The 13633-nt window shown below is 42.7% G+C and overlaps 1 protein-coding gene across 5 annotated transcripts in view; it reads left to right on the top strand.

The window, feature by feature from the left end:
• The first annotated feature begins 1104 nt into the window (after positions 1-1104).
• The window catches only part of LOC129778971 (uncharacterized), a 533137-nt gene continuing 520608 nt past the window's right edge, over positions 1105-13633 (top strand). The window contains exons 1-2 of one of the 5 annotated variants that reach the window (XM_055786184.1): positions 1105-1462; positions 2609-3023. The gene's annotated coding sequence lies outside the window, so the exon portion shown is untranslated. Of the gene's footprint in view, positions 1463-1982; positions 3024-13633 lie in introns of all 5 variants that reach the window. The other 4 variants (XM_055786183.1, XM_055786182.1, XM_055786181.1 and 1 more) reach the window with 4 other exon arrangements.

Raw genomic sequence — 13633 nt, 5'->3', positions numbered from 1 at the left:
TTCCTTCAACTCCCACTTATGATGGTATAAATATCGTAGGGAGAGTATCAAGATACATAACATTGAGTAAAGAAAGGTTGATTGTATTTCTTTCACAAATCGTCATCGCAAAAGCTGAATCATGAATAGATTTTTTCAAAATAATTTTACAGGTGACAATTAGTTTCAATTAGCACGAGTGTACGAGTTTAAAGCATCATATTTTTCAGAAACTATGGAAGTGTTCGGAATTCATTTTTTGAACGCCCTAATACCTTAAATACTATCTAAAACTAATTTTTGGGTATTTATTTATTTATTTGGCCAGCATTTGTATGAAGTCGTCCCGTTGTGCAGTCGGTTCAGCAGACTTCAATTGGCAACATACCCGAAAAATCGGCAACATGCACGAGAATCTCATAGAAAGCTTCTTTCTATTCAAAGAATGGTTTCTTTCCACGGGGAAAAAACTATGGATTGTTCAATCACACTTGCAAAATGTGCATGAACTCATAGCCTCAGAGTTCATGAAATTTTTGCAATTCGAACTCAGCAGTAATAGGATTTCCTGATGTGTTCGACGACAAGGAGTTTAAAAGGGGACCTCTTTAATCAAACTACATGGCAAAACTGGAGCATAATCTGTCTGAAAGGCCGTGGTTATCGTGGAAAAAGAAAGACGGTGAAGAGAATCGATCAAAAAAGATAGACCCTTTTGACATGTTGATCTAGAATTCTATTTGATGGAAGATCTCAACGACAAATTATCACCACGCCATACATGACCGATGCTGCTCAGCACTCGGTCATGGAAGGCACGTGATTTTTTGATTAGGGAAAACTCACGAGCATCCCTAGGCGTCACTTTCTCCGAAACATTTTCCGAGTGCGAATGTGGAGCACCAGAGCGACCAAGAGCTGACCATGCAAGGCCCTTCGGTGAGAACCGAGGAAAATTCTCTCCAGCCGAGGGGAGCAAAAGTGCATCGGCCACCAGGAGACAGCGAGAGAGAGAGCCGACTAGCTGGAACTCGCAGATCAGCCGCGCACTGTTGTGCTATGCGATGTCGTTGGAGCTCGAATTAAAGCTCCCAAATAACTGTATCGTTAGTATTGTGGAGTACGCGGCATCGTTCGGTCGGGTTCGAAGATTTGCTCCGGGTCAAAACGCAAGTCGAGAGTGTGCGTGGTGTTTTTTTTTGGTCCTTCTTCTTCTGCATCTCATATTTTTGCGACGCCATCCTCCTCTCCGCCTCACCACGCGAGTGTAGTTGTGGGCGGAAACAACGGGAGGGCGAGGGCTCGTTCGCACAGTATCTCTCCGCGAGTGTGTGACGTTGTTGATTGTGTAGTGCGAAGGTGCAGAAGAATGAAACATGAAGATGGAAAGTGAAGGCAATCCGGTTGTCATATGTTCCATGGCTCTCTGGTTGCCTACCTGCAGCCGGTTTGGTTGATTCCGATGCCCCCAAGGGCCCCAAAAGTGAGTTTTTGTGTATTTCACACACTTTCGATGCATGTAGAGCGCGTGTGTTGGTCGCATGTGGTGATCGGAAAATGCAACATGCATACCGAAGCTCATCCGATGGTATACGGATGAAAAATGAAGTGTGGGGAACCAGCCTCTGAGCTAGTGGTCATTTTGGGGTGCAGCGAGACAGTGTGAAAGAAAATAAATATACTCGCCTTGTTTTGTTGAGAATCTGTGAAATTCATCAAAACATACACACATTCCACGGGACCGGAAAGTGGTCGGTCGTAACGTAAGGCCGGAATATTGGCAGTGCGGGACAAAGGATAGACAGACGAACGAAAGCAGCAGCTGAATTATTTGCTCTTGAAGTTGTTTTGTGAGCACCGGAGAGCTTCAGCTCTGTGAAACGGGGAGAGTTTGAAGAATCTATCGGGAGATAAACGCGGCCGAGAGTTGTTCCCCACTGCTTCTCGTCGTGAGATCAGAGTGTAAGCTGTTTTGCGAAATTGTTAAGTCTTGGTCTCTGTAGAATGTAGAAATTGCGGTTCGCAGGAATTAATCGAATAAAAAATCAATTTTGTTGATTCGATTCCGCCTGCGGAAAAAAAACAATCTAAAAATAAAAGACAAACTGGAAGTCGGAGTGGAAACGAAAAGAAAAACAAGAACAAAAACCAGACGTGTTGAAGTGACAAAACTCGTCGATTCGTTGATTCACACTTATGCAAATAAGCTCGAAACGGTTCGTCAGCAGAGATACATTGCGTTTTGGATCAAATACTCCAACTTTTTCGACCATATGTTTTAGTAATCGTCCGGTAAAGGGGGGACTCCACTGCCTGCCATCGTTCGATCACTCTTCTCACCCACTTTTTGTTTTTGTTTTGCTCCGCTTCGCCTCTCGTGTTCCCTTGCACACGGTTAGCGTGTTTCCCGCGTGAGACACAACACATTCAACACATGGTTGAAGCGTGCGGAGCGGTGCAACTCTTATGAAATCCGGCCTAGCCTGGTAGTGAATGAAGGTAGGAAGCAAATGGCAGCGAGCTTAACACTATTACATGTGTGATTGTTTAGACGAAAGGTAAACGATGTGAAAACAATAAAAAAGAGAGATAAAAAAAATCTAATCTCGCTGCTAATATGTGTAAACAGCGTCTGTAGAAGAGATTGCGAAAATAAACAACGAAACGAAAACCCAAACAACATTGAAACCAGTGAAACGAGCCAATCTGAGCGGTTTTCTCCGCAAAGGTTATTGCGAATAATAATAATAACCGTTCGGTGTGCAATCAAACGAAGAGAACCGATCGAACCGTAGATCGCTAAGGGGTAACTAGAATGTGATTGTGTCCGCCGAGGGGAATGTGGTAGTAGTGTCTATTGAATCGAGGCGGATTTCGTGAATAGGAGTGTAAAATAAAGGCCTTCGAGGTGGTTTGCTTTGTCACGACGAATGGCAGGAGCAAGATAAGTTTCAGCGAGTAGCAGCAGAAATTGGATTAATTTTCATCCGCGTGGTTTCTCGGTCGCTCGGCTCTGTGGTACATCACATCATCTCCAAAACCAGGTGAGAAACGAGACTGATACGGAGGGTAAGGGGGTGATGTGGAGTTCAAAAAAAGTAGGGTGGTACCGAGACGAAGAGGAGGTTCAGCTATTGATTTCAGTGGCGGTTGTTTGGCAACAACGCCGGCCCGATGCGGCGAGGTTGGCAGTCGTAATTATTCGCCGAACCTTCAGCGGGTTTTGTATTCCAAACCGACAAACCTTGAAATCAATGGGTGATATAATGATGAAACGCGTTAGTCATGAGAAGCAAAAAAAAATCGTGTGCTAGATAAGTGCTCTTGTTACAGTTTCGCTTCGTATATATTAACTGGATTTATTATTAGAAAGAATTTAGCAATGTTTCAGCGTTTGTGAAATCAGTTAATTAACTGATTTTGCTTGAAGCCAAAAATAGGAACGAAAAATAGTGACGGGAAATAAAGTTGACAAACAGTTCAGAACCTCTGTTTTGGGCTGCGTCTAATTGGATTGATTATCTTAACATTTGACTCAATTCCATATAGTTATTGGAATGTAGTAGAAGTGCAATCAGTATTAATACAGGTCGGACTCGATTATCCGGAGTATTGATTTTTGTTTTCACTCCGTATAATCGAATAAAATAAATTTACTCGGTGAACGTTAAATAACTATGATTTGCAAGGATTTATTTGCGTATACCTCGATATAAGGCCACTTTTTTTCTCGTTTCGTTATATCGAAGCAAAAAAAAGTTTTTTTGATTGCTGCGAAGCTGTTCATGATTACTCAAAAATGCGCAAAGACTAATTTTCTATCACCAAGCAGTATTAATAATGAGATAATGTTTGTAGACAAATATGATCAGTTTTAAGTAGAGGAAAAAGTTTGAAAAAATTGAAGTGAAATTTGTATCATTTGATGATGAAAAGGATAGGATATATATCCGACAAGCTTCAAGGGCGGATAGCCGGATATCCGGCAGCCGAATATTCGGCTTTTTAGTTGCGAATACGAAACTGGAAGACACTGCATGTGTGCATGAATCGAATGAAGGATTACATTTTAGAAGAAATAAACACAATTTTACATAAAAATATTGAACCATGAATAAATTTTCCATTTCGAATGGATATCTTTTAATTGAGTATCAAGTTTTCTGCAAGGAAGAGAAATCTGAAGAGAAATCGATCAAGTCACTCACACCCCTTTCGTTCTGAGCCCCTCATTTAGAATCGATCGCAATCACGCTCCTTACATTTGATGTTCATTAAAGTCTAAGTAGTCCATCGAGGGCAAGTATTGCTAGAGCTCCTTGCAGTAGTATTACAGCGAAAACTGTTGTTTGAGGTTGACATGATATACGAAGCATAGCGTAATTGGTTGTCATCGTCAACTTCTGAAAATGTATTATTTATTCATCATAATTGAGTACTTTCCATAAATGAATGTTTTGAACAATATTTAATTCAATTTTTAAAAAATCTGGCATTCCAGTAATCAAACCTTATTTTTAGTTATGGAAAAATTATTTTGCTATGCTATGCTAGCTAGCTAATTAGCTATTTTGTTATGATTCATGTTGTGTTGATTCTTTCCAATATCCGGGATCCGGCCGGTAGCAAATGTTGGCCGGATAGACCGGATATCCGTTTCATCTCTAGTATCAATATTTATTTTATGTTTTCTTTGTTTGACTTACTTTATCTCCAGATGGAAATTACTCTGAATTGTGTTCTTGAAACATGTTCAAACATACGCTGAAAGTTGAAGTTTGAAGGTAGGCGTATTTCATAAAGGAAATTGTGGTGAGCTGTAATACATCCGTACATTGATTTTCCACATGTACCTTTTTATAAAAAAATAATTAAATGAACTCAGGTAAAAGAAACACGAATCGATAAACATTTCTCCTGAATCGTTTCAATCAGCTAAAAGTACCGATCGGCGATATTATGATGATGATGATCCCGCCTCCTCTCCTACAGAGGTTTCAGTACGACGAATTATGTAAAAGATATTTTTTTTTCTCAGCATTGAAATCAGTTTAGCAAACACAAAAAAACGCACTGATTTTATTTTCAGATATAATTTCAAAAAATTGCAATGTCAAAAGACAAGCCAATACTCAGTCATGTCCGCCGCAGAGCCGATACGGTCCCGACGAGGCTCTTGCAGCCAAGTGGTCCACCAGAGCACAAGTCCAACCGCCAGCCTTGTTTGCATTGATCATTCAGAGAAATCGAGAAAATTTCCTTTACGAAAAATTCCTAGACCGGAACTTACTATACTTACTATACTTTTATTTTTTTTCCAACTATGTACTATAAAAACGACAAAATAAAAATCGTCTAGGCAGCAAACCGTAAACTACTTTAAAAATAAACACCATAGTTAAATAAACAATTCTTTGCTTCACCATTTAAGAGCGTCCAGCATCAAAGATGAGGAAGTGAATCTATTACATTTTAGAATCATACGAATTATTTTGTTCTGCAAACGCTGTAATAAAAATAGAATGGAAGAACAAAAGTCTAAATGAATTGTTTACGTTTGTGAAATGTCCATTCAGTACAAATTCAACCATGTTTGGATATGCGTCAGAAGTTTTCAGAACTAAATTAATTTAACTTTATTGTATAATTCCGCTATCCAAATTGAGATCCAAAATGAAAACTATTCACGAAATGATATTCACAAAACAGTGAGAAAAAGATCAATGCTACGCCATTTTACGGTACTTATTTGTTTGAAAACTTACTAGAAACATTTATTTGAAATAATTTATACTCCAAAAGCTATTTCTGTATTGTTTATTTTTAATTATTTTTAATTATAGACATCTTAAAAAGTTACGTTATATCGAGGTATGACTGTACTGCGTTTCACAACTATAGAATCACACCATGTTTCTGAGTTTCCAAAGATATGTAAGAAGTCGGTTGAATTGATGCTATAGAATCAATTGAATATATTCATAATTATAGAATCACACCATGTTTCAGAGTTTCCAAAGATATGTGAGAAGTCGGTTGAATTGAAGTATACACTCTGTCCAACTTCTATAAGACCAAGTGATGATCATGGTTCAATTTATATTCTAGTATGTAGGTATTGGAGACCACCATACATTGCGTGATTTTCATATGTGTGTGTGCAAGCGCTGAGAGTGAACGAATGTTTTTGTAGTTTTTAAGTGTCAAGTTTCTATAAGATCAGTTACATTTTTCGTTGTTTCAGTTATTTTGATCAATAAATCTGGATAATGCCGAATGGAAAAGTCCTCACGGAGAGAGAAGAAAGACAAATTGATGCATTTCACTAAGAACATGTTGGTATCAGAGAAATTGCTTGTCGGATTGGACGGTCCCATCAAGTTGTGCTCAATTATTTGGTGAATCCTTAAGGATACGGTAAGAAGGAGAGAGCTCCACGTAAATCGAAGCTCTCTGACCGGTATAAGCGGGAAATAGCTAAAACAGCTTCGAATATGCAAATAAAGCATATTCGAAGCTGTTATGCAAATAAAGCAATATTTCAATTTAAATGTTACTCGGGTGTCAATTCGTCAATTTTTGGTAAAAAATCCTCACACAAAGAGGGCTTAAAATTTTAAAGCTCCTCATCTTACACCATCTCACATCGGAAGACGTCTGAGTTTTGCCAAAGCTCACATGAACCGACAGTGGGACATGTTGTGACAAAGAATGTTTCCAAAAGAATACCTTTGCTTTATACCATAACGCAAAGTTCTTCAATGTATAGCTTATCTTCACTGACGAAAAAATGTTCAATTTGGATGGTCCTGCTGGTTTTAACGGGTACTGGCGTGATTTACGGAAGGAGGAACAGTATTTTTCAACCAGGAATTTCGGTGGAGACTCGTACATGGTTTGGGCGGGATTCTGTGCAACCGGAAAGCTCAAGATAGCTTTCACATCACCGTTTTTGCGTGGATATCGTCGCAAAAAAATCACATTCCAGCAAAACAATGCTACTATTAATACCAGCAAAGAAACTAAGCAATGGATTAAGCAGCGAAAACTTATTTTTTTGGACTGGCCGGCTCGCTCTCCAGACTTGAATCTTGTTGAAAATCTAAGGGGGATCATTAAACGCAGAATCTACAAACATAGGTGAACTAAGCGTTTTGTTAATTCTTTTTCAATCACTTTACTTTAGCTCGCTTCGTTTAGCTATGTAATCAAGTTGTTATCTGTTGAATTGAATGAATAGATGAGTTTATTATCATTCAAGCTCCGATGAAGCTTCACAAAGCTTTCTCACAATATGCACAAAGAAAACTGTGCAGTACTAAGCTTGCTTTCGCATTTTGGATTTTTGGATTTTGATTTAGGATTACGTCTTTCATTTCTGTACCGGGTGTAGGTACAAAGTTTCAAAAACAAGAGATTACGTCGGAGGTGCAAGGTTTTGATCGTTGACAACTCTTTGCCGGCTGAACGAAGTTGTATGATAATCAGATAAGATTTGAGAGAGATTTTCAGAATTTGGTACATAAGTGCAAGCTTGTCATACAATAAAATATGAAGAGCATGAATTTGATCATGACTCCCCTCTATTAAATCGAGTATATGTGTCAAATATAGCACAAGTCAAAACGTGCCTGAAAGACTTGTACACACAAACACCTTATCTCGCACGAACTTGTTCACATTTTTTACTTGGAAAATTCCAATCTTGTACGAATTTATGAACTTATGTCGATGAGCCGTGTTAAGTTTTTGTAAGTACAACAATAATATTACGTTAGGGAAAAATAAATTCAACCAACATTATTTTCTCTTAGATGGTTGTAGTGTTCGATATCTCGTATAGTATCGATCAAACAATTTCAAGGTTATGCTCGTTGTCATTGTGACATTTCACACTAAAAAAACCTTTTGCTGTTTTTCGTTTGTTCCATTCAGTTGTGAGTTGCAGGGTGTTAACAATTGAAGTCAACAAAGGGAAAATTCGGTACATTTGATAGAGGTGAAAATGCAAGCCAAGCCGAATATATTGTAAATGGTGTTTATGGTACCGACACTGTAACAGCTAATTGCGTGCAGTTTTGATTTTGTCGATTATATTCAGGCATTTCTGATGTTAAACACAGGCATGCCTGTCGTCGAAATTGTCGATAAAATCAAAAAAAAATCGAAATTGGCTGTAACATCACCCAGGAGCTAAAGCTCGATCATAAATCAGTTTTGAACAATTTGCGTAGAGCTACATTCACAAAAATTTTCGGTGTTTGGGTGCCACACCAATTAGCACAAAAAATACGATTGATCGAATTTCCATCTGCGAAGCCTTGGCCAAACGGAATAAAATCGACCCATTCCTTTTACGGATAGTGACTGGGGATGAAAAATGAGTCACATGCGACAATATTGTGCGAAAACAATCGTGGTCAAAGCGTGGTGAAACAGCTGAAGCGGTGGTTAAACCAGGACTAATGAACAGGAAGGTTCCACTGTGTATTTGGCGGGACTTAAAGATAATAATTTTTTATGAGTTATTCCGTATAACCAAACACTGAATTTAGATCTCTACTATCAACAACTAGACTGTTTCAAGCTAGCGATTGGCCAGAAACGGCCAAAATTGGCCAAACAGTAGAAGTGTTTGTTCCATCAGGACAACGCAAGGCTCCACATGTCTATGGTGACTCACCAGAAACTCTGGGAGGTTGGTTGGGAAGTAATAAAATCTAGTTCGAACCTGACACCAAGTGATAACCACCTTTTTCTCACATTGCAAAATTTCCTGAGTGATAAGAAATTGGAATCAAGAGAAGATTGCGAAAATCGATCACTATAGTTTTCGCCAATAAGCACCAAAACTACTATGAGAGAGACATTATGAAATTACCTTGAAATGGCAACAAAATATAAAAAAATGGTGCATATTTGACCCAAATTGGATACGCCTAAATGGCTCAAATAAAGTTTTTAATTTTATGCAAAAATAATGAATTACTTTTTACCCAACCTACCATGTTCTACTGAAATATTAGTCATCCTTATAACAAGTTGATTCGCGTAATACAACTTTGATAGTATTAGGTTGGGGAAAAAGTTATCCATTATTTTCTCGATAGCTGACATTAGTAATCAATATCTCGCGTAATATCGATCGTGCAATTTCTAGTATAGGCTCGTTGTAAATGTGACATTTCACACTAAAAAAATCTTTTTTTTGTTTGTTCTTTCAGTTGTGAGTTACAGGGTGTTAACAATGGAGGTCAACAAAGAGGAAATTTGGTACATTTTACACTCTTGCTTTTATAAATGCGAAAATGCGAGCTAGGCCGCTGAATCTGCGATTGGTGTGTATGGTGTCTGCAGTAAAACAGTAAAATACGTACAAATTATTTTTTTCAAATTTTGTTTTTTTTTTGGCAGACTTATCTCACTTCTTAACTAGGCGAACCTAGCCAGAATTTTCACCTGCCCCCGGGCTTCTGAATGCCAAAGGGGGACTAGGCTCTGCGGAATGCACGTATCTGCATGCTCGTGCTGTTTTAGTCCTGACCGAGGAATTGTCGGACAATCGCGCAGGTGCTAAGGATGACCGACTTTTGGATGCCGGCCAATTCCTTCTCGATGTTCAACACCTTTAGCGCTTCCAGAAGTGTCTTCGGGATAATTCCAGTTCCAGAGAGAACGACTGGAACAATTCTTGGGACCTCCCTTAGCCCCCACAGTTCCTTGAGCTCCACGGCCAATGGTCGGTACTTGCAGATTTTGCGACCGTGGGTCTCCTCCAGATTCTGGTTCAGTGGAATAGCGACAACGATGATGGTGACTTTGCGGTCGCTCTTGTCGTAAACCATTATATCTGGCCGGTTGTGGTGGATCGAGAGGTCGGTCAGAACAGTGCGATCCCAGTACAGCTTGAAACGGTCATTTTCCAGGACAGGTGCAGGCAGGTACCGGTAGTTTGGTACGTTGTCTTCCAGTAGAGCACATTGGAGCGCCAGTTGTCGATGAACAATACGGGCCACGTTGTTGTGGCGCTCGGTGTAGGCTGCGTTGGCCAAAACGGGACAGCCTCCCATAATGTGCTCTATGTTTTCACCTGGTTGATGGCACATCCGGCAAATGTCATCAACGTCTTGATGCCAGACGTACCGCCTGCAGTTTCTCGTCGGCATTATCCTGTCCTGGATGGCTATCATGTCGGCTTCTACTACTGAAGAGAGTTCACCACGCGTTAGCCACAGATTAGATGCGGCCTTGTCGACGTGTGGCCGGTCCAGTTGATGGGGGTGGGCACCATGCACTGCCTTCTGCTTCCAAGCTGCAATCTTCTCCTCCACTGTCTGCAGATTGCAGTTTAGTTGGTACTCCGCTTGCGCCAAGTGCAGAGCGCTGTATCCTCTGTCAGTGGCGCAGACAGCCCGGTATAGCGCGTTTTGGTTGGCGCGTTCTGCGAAGTACTCGCGCAGTTGTCGTACCTGGGCAACACACAGTGCAGAAATGTCGACGGTTCCAAGTCCCCCTTCTTTGCGTGGTAGTGAAACTCTCTCCAGTGCCGATTGAGGATGGTGCATTCCGGCCTCTTTGAATGCTTTCCTCATCCTCCTCTCAAGGTCCTCTAGGTCAGTTTTGCTCCATTTGACTACACCAAAACTGAAGGTCAGCAGGGGAACCGCGAATGTGTTGATCGCGCGTACCTTGTTCCCCGCGTTGAGGAAAGTCCTCAGGACACAGTTCACTCGACTCAAGAACTTGTCTCGCAGCTCCGTCTTGATGTCGGAGTGGCGAATCCCGGTGAGCTGTCGGAATCCAAGATATTTATAGGATTCGCCACGAACCATGTCTCTTATAAACTCGCCGTCATAGACCTCGTAGCCTCCGGATTCGGTAAGTTGTCCTTTCAGCAGGTGGACACAGCGACACTTGTCGAGGCCGAACTCCATACAGATGTCCCTGCTTATGTCTTCGACAACCCGGATAGCTACACCTAGACGCTGACGTGAATCAGCGTAGACCTTGAGATCGTCCATGTAAAAGGTATGGGTCACTTCTTCGTGGGCGCCGTCGCCATACCTTATTTTATAGCCATGACCGTTTCTATTGAGCGTCCTACTGAGGGGGTTCAGTGCCAGACAAAACCAAAGCGGGCTGAAAGAGTCGCCTTGGAATATCCCCCTCTTTATCTGCAGCGTTCTAGACTGCAACACATTTTCCCCATCACTAAGGTGCAGAGACGTGCTCCACTGCCTCATCGCATGCTGCAGGAACCTAACGACGACGGGATCAATTTTGTAGAGCTCCAATACCCGGACGAGAAACGAGTGAGGTATGGAGTCATAAGCCTTCCTGTAATCGATATAGGCCATGCTTAGGTTCCGCTGGTTATAAACCGCCTGGCCGACTATGGCTGCGTCGATGATGGCCTGGTCTTTGCAGCCATGCGTATTTTTTCTGCATCCTTTCTGCTCTTCTGCGATGATATGGTGTTGTTCGCAGTGGGCAGAAACTTTGGCGGTTATGATGCTGCTTAATATCTTGTACAGACTCGATAGGCACGTTATCGGCCTGTACTTTGATGGGTTCAATGTGTTGCTGTCTTTCGGGAGGAGGAAGGTGACGCCACGGGTGGCGAATTCAGGAAGGTTGTGTGGGTCACGTAGCACCTTGTTGAAGCACTCAGCTATCTTTGGATGTGCGACGGTCAGCTTCTTGTGCCAGAAGTTCTGAACTCCATCGGGGCCCGGTGCTGCCCAGTTCCTCAGGTACCGCGAGGCTTCGCGGACATCGTTCTCTTCGACGATGATAGCTGGCATCTCTCCAATTTCACCACAACTCTCCTCCTCCCGTCTTAACCACATTTGCCCGTCGCGATGTTGTACTGGGGTCTCCCAAATACCAGCCCAGAAGTTCGTCACATCGCTAATATCTGGCAAACCTTCGCGGTAGTCGGGCTTCTCGTCGCTAATGTGGTCGTAGAACGCTTTTTCGTTATCTCTGAACATCCGATTTTGTTCCTGGCGCTTTGCAGAGTCAGAGTAACGTTTCAGCCGTTTAGTCAGGACGCTCAATTGCTGTACCAGTGTGTCGAGTTTTTCCGTCAGCTGGTGAGCTCCCAGCTGGCGAAGTTCAGTAGGTCGCACGATCACAGCAACTTGGCGACATAATTTCGCCGATCTGCTGCCTCTTTTGTACGCCATCAGTCTTCCAATTGCGGAGCGCTTGTTTAGGATCCGTTGCTCCAATCTCCTTCGCCATGGAGGCTCACGCCTTTCACGGAGATGTTGGAGCAGTCCGCCTCTTGGCCTAATACGGTATCCTAAACTTTTGGCGGTCGCCACAGCAGCACAGTAAACTTTCAGTTGCAGCTCCTCCATGTTCTCAGCATCAACCAAGTGCAGCGGAAGAACGTGCTCGTTCATGAGCTTTACTGCACTTGTCAGCCTGCGGGAATGCTGCAACTTCGGGATCCTGGGGCGCGACAATGGGTCTGTGTCGAGGAACTGTGAGATCGCCCCGTCGTAGTGGAAGACCAGATCGCGTAGTAGTGGTTGATCTGGCTGTGGGTCTTCCGGCTCAGGGGGTTGTAGTACTGTGGCCTCCACTGGTGCTGATTCGCGTGCCCCACTCGCGAATGAATTGCTCAGCCGTACTGAACTTCGTCTCGACACATCGCTTGCTCTGTTGTTCCTGGAGCTTATTTCTCTCTGCACCTGCTGCTTGATCTCGTCGATTTGCGTTTGGGAGAGCATGTTGTTGCGTACTATCGCTCTACGCCTCGCGTTCATCGCGTTCTGATCAAGCCTCCCGACGAACTCTGGATACGCGTCCTCGAACATTGTTAGTATTCGAGGGCGACCGCTCATGTCCGTCTCCAAAGCAGTGCAGATGTAATAGGCGCGGATCACGAATTCATTCATTTCGTGTGTCCACATGATCCGGCGCCTAGTGGTACCCACAAGTGTGGACGACTGTCGTCTGGCAGTCGCAACACGTCTCGTAGGCGCAGCGTTTCTTGGGTGATGTCGATGGCTGCTGTTTCCGTTTGGCGGTAGCTCTTCGGGTTGAACCCGGCTGGTGGCCCGCTCTTGCACATCGCCCTCCAGCCGCTGGCCGCTCGCTCTTACGCCCGTTCCAGGACCAGCTCCAGTTCGGGGACCCTCCTCGGGTGATCGCATTCTAATTAATCTTCGTGAACGTAGCTCCATTTTCTGGGTGTATCTCCTTTGCCCGGGAGACAGCGGGTTGGCAAGGCCTCCATGACCCGGGAGTCCTTCCCCGGGAGAGATATAGCGCTCTGACTCGCTCGCACCCCCTCACTTAGCCACTTTCGACACCCGTTCTCGGAGCCAAGACCAGGTGTGTGTTTCCAGTTCACGCCCGATCTAAAAATGTCGTCATATGATCTTCGTGGAGGCGTGAGATAGGAACATTTGAGACCAACAGGCAGGCTCCTACCCTATGTTGATCCCCATTTGAGAACTAACTGTTTTATCTTTTTATTTTTTTTTCTAATTTTTATTTTTATTTTAGTCCATTATCATAAATTGAGATCTCTACTGTCAACAATAGGACCGTTTGAAGCTAGCGATTGACCAGAAAAGTTCAAAACTGGCTAAGAGGTTTTGTGTTCCATCAGGACAGCGCAAGGCCACAGATTTCTGAG

Source organism: Toxorhynchites rutilus, chromosome 3 (genome assembly GCF_029784135.1).
Source record: "Toxorhynchites rutilus septentrionalis strain SRP chromosome 3, ASM2978413v1, whole genome shotgun sequence".
NCBI lineage: Eukaryota > Metazoa > Arthropoda > Insecta > Diptera > Culicidae > Toxorhynchites > Toxorhynchites rutilus.
Note: the sequence above shows the minus strand (reverse complement) of the source record. Positions and strands in the feature narration are given on the sequence as shown.